Raw genomic sequence first — 10,307 nt, 5'->3', positions numbered from 1 at the left:
CTGCAATCAGACCTTGCTGTTATACAATATGATATTATGTTGCACAATGTAAGTCATAAACGTTTTTTTTTCTTACGAACGAACTTTGTCAACGAACTTTGCGTAAGTAGGCTATTCGGAGTCGATGCTGCGTCGTAGGTGGGGCACTGACCCCAGTTTGAACGCTATACATTGCGGGTTTGAAAAATACTAAATCATTAAAATTACAAAATGAGGCAAATGGTTATTGGTATTGGATTGTGTTTAGGTAGTTTAACGCTAATTTTTTGACAGCGTTCTGGCTACATCCTGTATGTATGAAATATACGTAGGTAGGTATTATAGCAATTTCATCATACAGAGCTGTATGATGAAATTGCTATAATATATGTATCGTATGTAATCATAACATAGAAAATATCAGCATCCACGTGCCTTGCCTCGGGCGGAAGCTTTAAGCCGCTGCTGTATAGATTATGCTATAATATATCTAGCTTAAAAACCAAAATATTACTTCACTGTGAAAAGCAACCCCTTTTTTATAATTACATCAGGTTTTATGCCCTATTTGCGGAATAAGCTGTTAGTATAGCGATTTCTCTGTTATGTAATCCCATAAAAATGATAAAAATGATAAGGCCAATACTACGGACGCTAACTATTTTGAGTTACCAACTAATCACAAGCTAAAGTATATTTACTAATTAAATTTCGAATGTCTTTTGAAATTGATGTGATTGTGATTGGTTGGAGTTGGTTCAAAATGGTTAACGCCCAGAGATTTTTGGCTTTATCATTTGTATGGGATTACGTTACAGAGAGAGCGCTATACTAACTTTATTCCGCGGATAAAGTATAGTGACACCACTCGATACAGCTGACATTGCAACTGTATATGGTACCACCTTTCTAGGAAACACACAAGCCTTGAGACGTTTTCTCTATCGCTGATCGACAACAAATCAATAAATATCAATCAATCGCATTAAGAACTATCAACCAGTGGCGTGCACAGGAGTTCAAGACAGGGTATGCATTTAGGTATGAACTTATTTTACGGCAGGTTATAATGAAAAATAAGCATTGATTTCTCACAATGAGGGTAAGCAGTGCGTTTATGCTTCTATGAGCTGCACGCCACTGCTATCAACCAACGTAAATCGGGTAACTTCCTAATAAAGTACATCAAACCTCACTTGCTTTTGAGTACACATTTTAGGCTGAGAGGGTTGAGACGAAGCTGTGAAATAAAATTTTAAAGTATAGCACAGCTAATGTAGTGGAGTTTAGTCTTTACCTAGTTTTTTAGAACAATTTCAAAGATTGAGTAATTACATATACCGTGACAGCCGTGTTGGTTTTATTGAAGTGTAACGAATTAATTGCTATTCCTCCTAACCGCTATTTTAATTTCATAGTTATGTTGGGAGTAGATTGATGTTTATGGATTGATTTGATGAACGTGGAGGCGTCGGTTTAATTGATTAAATATTTATAACTTTATATAATATATAGTATAGATAGTAAAATCTACCACAAGGAAATCCGTGGGAGAACCAAAGTGACCACATACCTATTATCTTCTAAATATATAAAAGAGAAATACCACTCACTCACTGACTGACTGACTGACTGACTGACTAATCACGAAATCTCAAAAACTATGAAGCCTTCAAACTTGAAATTTGGAAGGTAGGTTCTTTCTAGGACGTAGGTGTCAGCTAAGAAACGATTATGAAAATGTTTTTATAGAAAAGTTTTAACAATTGTTATTTTTACTTGAAATTTAAAATGTAGGCTATTTCTAGGGGCTATAGGTATCAGATAAGAAAGGATCTAACTAAATTTCCCCCCTAAGGGAGTAAAATGAGGGTGGAAGGGTTATATGAAAATCCTACGTTTTTGAAGTTAGAGATATGAAAATAGGCATTTAGGTATTCTGGGTTGCGTGTCTTAAGGTGAGACTGAGTGAGTAGGGCAGTGAGGCCTTTTGCAGCGGGAAAATTTCAGATCTCATGTGAAACCAGTACGCGGACGAAGTCGCGGGCATCTGCTAGTATATTATATAGGAAGAGACAAAATAATTTGTAGGGAGTCAAGAAGGCGCCCCGGAAAATGCCAAGAGCAAGTACCGAACGGGCGCCCTCCCGCGATTCGGCCCATATAACCGAGAGGTTGGTGGGGCCATGGGAGGTGGAGGGTTGTCCCAGTATACCTATTATATAGATGTGACAGGTTCAAATGGCAATCGGGGAGGGAGCGCCTCACCCGCACTATTAGTTCATGACCACAATTTTTTTTTTGTGTGATATAACCACAAATTCGCGGTTTTCAGATTTTTCCCCTAATACCAGCTATACCACCTACCTACCAAATTTCATGATTCTAGGTCAACGGGAAGTACCATGTAGGTTTCTTGACTGACAGACGGACAGACAGACAGACAGATAGACAGACAGACAGACAACAAAGTGATCCTATAAGGGTTCCGTTTTTCCTTTTGAGGTACGGAACCCTAAAAACATAAACATACTTTCTACCTTTCTACATGCAGTCAAAAATCACAACAATTAAATCCACACAAACAATAATTATAATCATTCAAACATTTTCATAGGGTCTGTACAGACGGGTTGCATTTGGACTACCAGCAGATTGCAATCAGTTTTAGGTAAAGGCTAACTTAAGCTCGCGACTGCATCCGCGTGGACTACATACATTTTAAACCCCTATTTTACCTCCTTAGGGGTCAAATTTTCATAAATCCTTTCTTAGCTAATGTCTACGTCATAATAGCTATTCGAATGCCAAATTTCAACCCGATCCGTTCAGTAGTTTGAGCTGTGCGGTGATAGATCAATCAGTCAGTCAGTCAGCCAGCTTTTCATATAAGTAGACAGTACATACCTACAGTATAGCTATACATATAGACAGTACGTCACTACTATTATAAATGCGAAAGTGTGTTTGTTTTTGGTTTATTGGTTTGTTGGTTTGTCCTTCAATCACGTCGCAACGGAGCAACGGATCGACGTGATTTTTTGCATGGGTATAGTTTAAGACCTGGAGAGTGACATAGGCTACTTTTTATCCCGGAAAATCAAAGAGTTCCCACGGGATTTTTAAAAACTTAAATCCACGCGTACGAAGTCGCGGGCATCAGCTAGTACTGTATAAATGCAAGCCGTCTGTATAGACCCTTAGAGATGTCCTCAATTACACCGTCGCGAGCGCTAATGTAACGATATCACGCGATTCTCAGCCGCTAACTGTACATAATCAGAGAAACCGCAAGTTATTTATGACTGGTTAATACCTGTGACTCTATTTATATACTCCATAATAACCCTATATTAGTGCTTACTGGGAACACCACAGAAGGGAGGCGGTTTCATAATTTGCATGTCTGTGAAATCTATATATATAAAAGGAAAAGGTGACTGACTGACTGACTGATCTATCAACGCACAGCTCAAACTACTGGACGGATCACGCTGAAATTCGGCATGCAGATAGCTATTAAGACGTAGGCATCCGCTAAGGAAGGATTTTTCAAAATTCAACCCCTAACGGGGTGAAATAGGGGTTTGAAGTTTGTGTAGTCCACGCGGACGAAGTCGCGAGCATAAGCTAGTAAATTATATGGAAGCATTTACGGAATAACTAAAAGTACTGAACCCTTCGTGTGCGAGTCCGACTCGCATTTAACTGGTTTTTTTTAAATCATCATCATCATCATCATCATTATGAACCGATAGACGTCCACCGCTAGACGTAGGTCTCTTGTAGGGACTTCTACACGTCACGGTCTTGCGCCGCCTGAATCCAGCGGCTCCCTGCGACTCGTCCGATGTCGTCCATCCACCTAGTGGGGGGTCTTCCAACACTGCGTCTTCCGGTGCGAGGTCGCCATTCCAGCACCTCGGGACCCCAACGTCTATCGGTTTTACGAACTATGTGCCCTGCCCATTGCCACTTCAGCTACGCAACCCGTTGAGCTATGTCTTCTAATAAACCCCTCTTGAGATTCATTTTTAATGCGAAATTGATATTACAATGTTAGCGTAGCGGTATGTTATCTATTGTGATACGTGAACGTGTCAAATTCTCCCACGCACGCAACCAGAGCGCGAAGTTCATCCTATTTTTAAAGGAATCTAAGATACATAGAGTTATTTTGTCTGGATACGGCTATTTAATGTTTGTAGGCACATAATAAAATAAATAAATAAAATCTTTAATATCTTTACAAACATGTAGATTAACAAGCTTTAGTGTAAGGCCCTGCCTCCTGAGGTAGTGTAAACTGTGTTTCAGGAGTATAAAATAATTATTAGTAACATTAATAATTATTATGTAAAAACTAGCTTTTTCCTACGACTTCATCCGCGTGGATTAAATCCCACTGAAATTGCTCAAAACTCATGTTTCTTAGTAAAGATCTACGTTAGGTAGGTACGTCATAGAATATACTTACGTCATACGAGAATATTAGACGTATATGATATTGCATTCACGTATACAACCAGCGATTAAACGACATAGGTAGGTATTAGCATACTTACTTACTTGAATTGTACACCTATGTCAGTCAGTTTTTCCTTTTATACCATCATCTTAGACGATGGTTAGACTAAGATTTTTAAGAATCCCATAGGAACTCTTTGATTTTCCGGGATAAAAAGTAGAGTAGCTATGTTACTCTCCAGGTCTTTAACTTTATCCGTGCAAAAAAATCACGTTGATCGGAGGCTCTATTGCGGCGTGATTGAATGACAAAACAACATACCAACAAACACACTTTCGCATTTATAATATGGGCACTGGGCAGTGATGATATGTATTACTTTAAGTATATTATATGTACATAGTTTTGTAATAAGTATATAATATGTATGCTTATGTAAGTTGTTTTAATTTATGTATCTAAATATATAAAATTCAAAGTCCTAACTGACTGACTGACATATATATCAACGCACAGCCTAAACCGCTGGTCCTAGAGACATGAAATTTGGAAGGTCTATTCTTTGTAAAGAGTAGGTATCCACTAAGAAAGGATTTTTCGAAATTCCACCCCTAAGTGGGTTAAATGGGGGATGGAAGTTTGTATGAAAGTCCGTCATTTTTGAAGTTACATCGATGAAAATTGGTATTTCAGCTTTCGGTTAAAAATAAAAAAAGTACGTATTTCACGATTTTTGGAAATTCTACTACCAAGGGGGTTAAACAGGGGATTAAAGTTTGTATGAAAGTCTGTAATTTTTCAAGTAATTTACATGAAAATTGGTATTTGGGTTTTCGGTAATAAATGAAGAAATATGTATTTCAGGATTTTTGGAAATTCAACCCCCACCTCGATTTCCAAAATTGCACCCGAGCGAAGCAGGGACGGGTCAGCTAGTGTATTATATAATTTTACAAAGTATCTATTATGTTCTTTTCATGAGTATTTCTATCTTCTTTTTGTTCATATTCTACTCCCTTTACAACCTCTCACACTGCCAAGGGTCACTGATAGAGATCTCTTATAGAGATAAGTGCTTCCCTGTCCACTTGTGCTATCTTTTTCTCTTTCATGTAAATGTTTTTGGTACAAAAAAAAAAAATTACCATTTCCATCACTTTACAACCTCCACAACGAAACAGCGTAAAACAATGGTGTACTCCATTCCATAACACAGTTATGTTTGGCCTTGAATTGTTCTCAGTAATGTTTATCATTAAACATGAACATGAGACGTTTCGATGAGCAAGAACGTACGCTGGGATCGTTCCCACCAGATTCACGGAAAGGTCAGGTTTTTGTAGTGTTGAAAGAGATAGTTTATAGCGGTTATACGATGCCGTGTAGAAACCAAAGGGGTATGGGTTTAATAAAAACTGCCATACCCCTTCCAGGTTAGCCCGCTATCATCTTAGACTGCATCATCACTTACCACCAGGTGAGATTGCAGACAAGGGCTAACTTGTATCTGAATAAAAACAAAAAAAAAAATTAAATAATGATAGGTATGTCCTGCTATTTTCGAAATAAGATAAGGTAAATAATTTATTTTTGTGTTTTTGGGTATTTTAAGTTGAACACCTAAACTAACTCTATGTGGAGATTTTCCTTTTTTATAGTAATAATTCCTATTATTACTATAAAAAAGGAAAATCTCCACATAGAGTTAGTTTAGGTGTTCAACTTATTTTGAAAATAGCAGGACATACCTATCATTTTATTTTTTATTTTTTTATTTTTATTCAGATACAAGTTAGCCCTTGACTGCAATCTCACCTGGTGGTAAGTGATGATGCAGTCTAAGATGATAGCGGGCTAACCGGGAAGGGGTATGGCAGTTTTTATTAAACCCATACCCCTTTGGTTTCTACACGGCATCGTACCGGAACGCTAAATCGCTTGGCGGCACGGCTTTGCCGGTAGGGTGGGAATTATTTAGAACCATGGACAGTAGACTGTCTCTTTATGTTTATAACCTACTTTGTCTTTGAAGTCGGTTTAGTAAAGAGAATTTCTGTTCGCACCTAATGCAAAAATATCAAAGCAATCAAACTTTCTGAAGTGATTACAAAAGTTAGAAAACGTATCCGATGAAATTAAATGATTATAAATCCCTTTTCTACGTAATTTGTCATTTCTTGAGCTGATAACATTTGTTCTAAGAAAGAAAACAGTACTTAATGACGTGTATCTCCTGGGCTACAACTTTGCCGCAGGGCCATAACTTTGTCGCATAAGCGATATCATGTTAAATGACACGATCACCGTAAAATATATAGTCATTTTCCGTTATTCCGTTCTAATACCAACAACTAATACCGTTGGTATTTGTTTGAACTCATATTTATTTTTAGGGTTCCGTACCTCAAAAGGAAAAACGGAACCCTTATAGGATCACTTTGTTGTCTGTCTGCCTGTCTGTCAAGAAACCTACAGGGTACTTCCCGTTGACCTAGAATCATGAAATTTGGCAGGTAGGTGGGTTTTATAGCTGGTTTTAGGGGAAAAATCTGAAAACTGTGAACTTAGGGTTAGATCACACAAAAAAAATTAAATTGTGATCATGAACTAATAATTAGTATTTTCAATATTCGAAGTAAGATAACTATATCAAGTGGGGTATCATATGAAAGGGCTTTACCTGTGCATTCTAAAACAGATTTTATTTTATTTTTATGCATCATAGTTTTTGAATTATCATGCAAAATGTCGAAAAAATACGACTTTAGTACGGAACCCTCAGTATGCGAGCCTGACTCGCACTTGGCCGGTTTTTTTATTATACGACGCGGGTACCACTTGGTTAATAACGTCAGTCTCCTCTTCGGAGGGTCGGGAGTTCGATTCTGGTTGAGTATTTGGGTAAAAAAATCTAAAATCTTATACTAAGGCTACATAGCTTTTTTGGCTAAAACCAATTGTAGCATTGCCTAAAGCCATGGCTCTAATGGAAAAGTGGGGGGTACAGAGTCAACTCATTACACGTTATAATTAATTGGAGTTCAGTGTAAAACTTCCCAGTTTGCCGGTGTAGAGAAATTTGGTGACGACGATGTAGGACTTTTCACTGGAAGAGGCTTTACGTTACACCCAGAATCCAGATATTTTCGAAATACTGTGTTAATTTTTAGGGTTCCGTACAGGCGGGTTGATTACGTATCTCGCGACAGGCTTGCGACAGGCGTAAATCTCGCGATCATTGCTGTCAAACGTCCGGCTAGAGAGAGACAGCAATAGACACAAAGCAAAATAAGAAGAAGAAGAAGAGAGATAGCAAATGAACTGTCGGATTGCTACTGCTGTCGCGTTGCTCTCGCTACTGCTACGTTTGACGTAATCAGCCCGCCGAAGGGTCCATCTGTCCATCCGACAGACAGACAGACGGACGAACAGCGTAAGCTTAGTAATAGGGTCCCGTTCTCCTAGCATTTCCTCGTTACGGATTTTATCCCTCAGAGAGACGTACCCAACATAAACCGCTGCATTACACGTTGAGCGACTTTAGTTGTCGGCATCATCATCATGATCAACCCATAGCTGAGAAGGGTGTGGCCACAGTCCACCACGCTGGTCAAGTGTGGATCGGCAGACTTCACACACCTTTGAGAACGTTCTGGAGAACTCTCAGGCGTATAGGTTTCTTCGCGATATTTTACTTAACAGATTGAGGTACGTACTACGTACCCGGGATCGAACCCCCGACCTACCGAATAGGAGGAGGATGTCGTACCCACTATACTATCACCGCTTGTCGGCATGGTTATCTCTATATCCATGTAAATTCGCTATTAGGTACTCTCTGACTTCGATCGATAACAAAAGTTGTATTAAAAGTTTTCGTTCCAATCTGCAAAGGTTAAATGATGAAATACCTTCGTTTCCAAATCTGGAGTTTGTAGCTAACTTTACTTAAAGCTTCATTTCTTTTTCAGAGTATCATCATCAACTCACCGCCAGCCCACTACTGAGCACGGGTCTCCTCTCAGAATGTGAAGGATCATAGTCTACTACTACGCTGACTGAAAACTGTTGGATTGGAGCAATGTTGCTGTCAAAAACCGGCCAAGTGCGAGTCAGGCTCGCGCAATGAGGGTTCCGTACTACAGTCGTATTTTTTCGAGATTTTGCACGATAATTCAAAAACTATGATGCATAAAAATAAACAAAAATCTGTTTTAGAATGTACAGGTGAAGACCTTTCATATGATACCCCACTTGATATAGTCACTCACTTCAAAAGTTGAAAATACTAATTATTAGTTCATGACCACAATTTAATTTTTTTTTTGTGTGATCTAACCCTAAATTCATGGTTTTCAAATTTTTCCCCAAATGTCAGCTATAAGATCTACCTATACCTGCCAAATTTCATGATTCTAGGTCAACGGGAAGTACCCTGTAGGTTTCTTGACAGACAGACGGACCGACAGACAGACAGACAGACAACAAAGTGATCCTATTAGGGTTCCGTTTTTCCTTTTGAGATACGGAACCCTAAAAATTGTACTTTTTACGAGGAAAATGCCAATAAATAATGAAAATAGGTTCTCAGTTTTAGATAGAAAGAAGAAGAAAGAAAGAAAACTAGTTTATTCATCTTATACCTAAGGTACAAACAAACTTAACATTAATGGTTAGTAGGTAGTAGTGAATAATAAAAAATTACTTAAAATGAGTTCTTGCACCCACTTAGCACAGGATGAAATGGCCCCAGCTTAGCAATAATACTGCAGGTTTTAATAAAATTTATTTTTATGAATCATAGTTTTTGAATTATCGTGCAAAATGTCGAAAAAATACGACTGTAGTACGGAACCCTCATTGCGCGAGCCTGACTCGCATTTGGCCGGTTTTTATATAAGAACTTTCGTTTACGTGATTCGTATTTTTTCTCCAAACATTCACAGCTATATTACGTACTAGAATCCACTAGATGACGTGTTACGTAAGACCGCTGCCATATATCTGTCTTTAGTTGACCTGGATCGCGACACCTACGCAGATTCTACAAGGTTTTGCAGGTAGTGTTTGTTTACTAAGATGATTTTAGTATGGACCTTATTACACGACTAGCTGATGCCTGCGACTTCGTACGCGTGGAATTAGATTTTTTAAAAATCCCGTGGGAACTCTTTGATTTTCCGGGATAAAAAGTAGCCTATGTCACTCTCCAGGTCTTTATCTATACCCATGCAAAAAATCACGTCAATCCGTTGCACCGTTGCGACGTGATTGAAGGACAAACCAGCAAACCAACAATCAAACACACTTTCGCATTTATATAAGGGTACGGATTAGAAAAAAAACTGTGAATTGACAGTCTAGTGTTTAAGGCGTCAGTCTCGTAATTGTCTGGAAGTCAGACCTCAGAGCAGGGATGGGGAAGTCTAGGGCAAACTTAGCGAGGTGGGGATCTCTGGACATGATTCGGAGTGCATCTACGGTCATCCGAGACAGACCATTCCGCACATGACTGTGCTCTGCGTGCCCGACAACCTGCACGAACGAGGAGCTACACGATTGAGGCTTTTTGGGCTGCCCGTATTTGAGGTGACCGTCGACTCGAGAAGGAGAAGCAGAAGAAGAAGGCACCCTTCGTGTATGGAAGCCTAAGAATTGGATTAATTGTATTATTTGTGGGTAATTCGAGAAGTCGTATCCATATTAAGCCACCACAAAAATATGAGTCGTCCATTCCCATGGCGCCAACTCTTGCGCAGCACCTTTCCTAATATGACGTATTGAATAATATTAGTTTGTTTTGGGTTGTTGAAGCTGCCATTGTTTTGAGGATATTTTAGGATTCCTTGGTATCAGTACC

Source organism: Maniola hyperantus, chromosome 25 (genome assembly GCF_902806685.2).
Source record: "Maniola hyperantus chromosome 25, iAphHyp1.2, whole genome shotgun sequence".
In the NCBI taxonomy this organism is placed as follows: domain Eukaryota; kingdom Metazoa; phylum Arthropoda; class Insecta; order Lepidoptera; family Nymphalidae; genus Maniola; species Maniola hyperantus.
Note: the sequence above shows the minus strand (reverse complement) of the source record.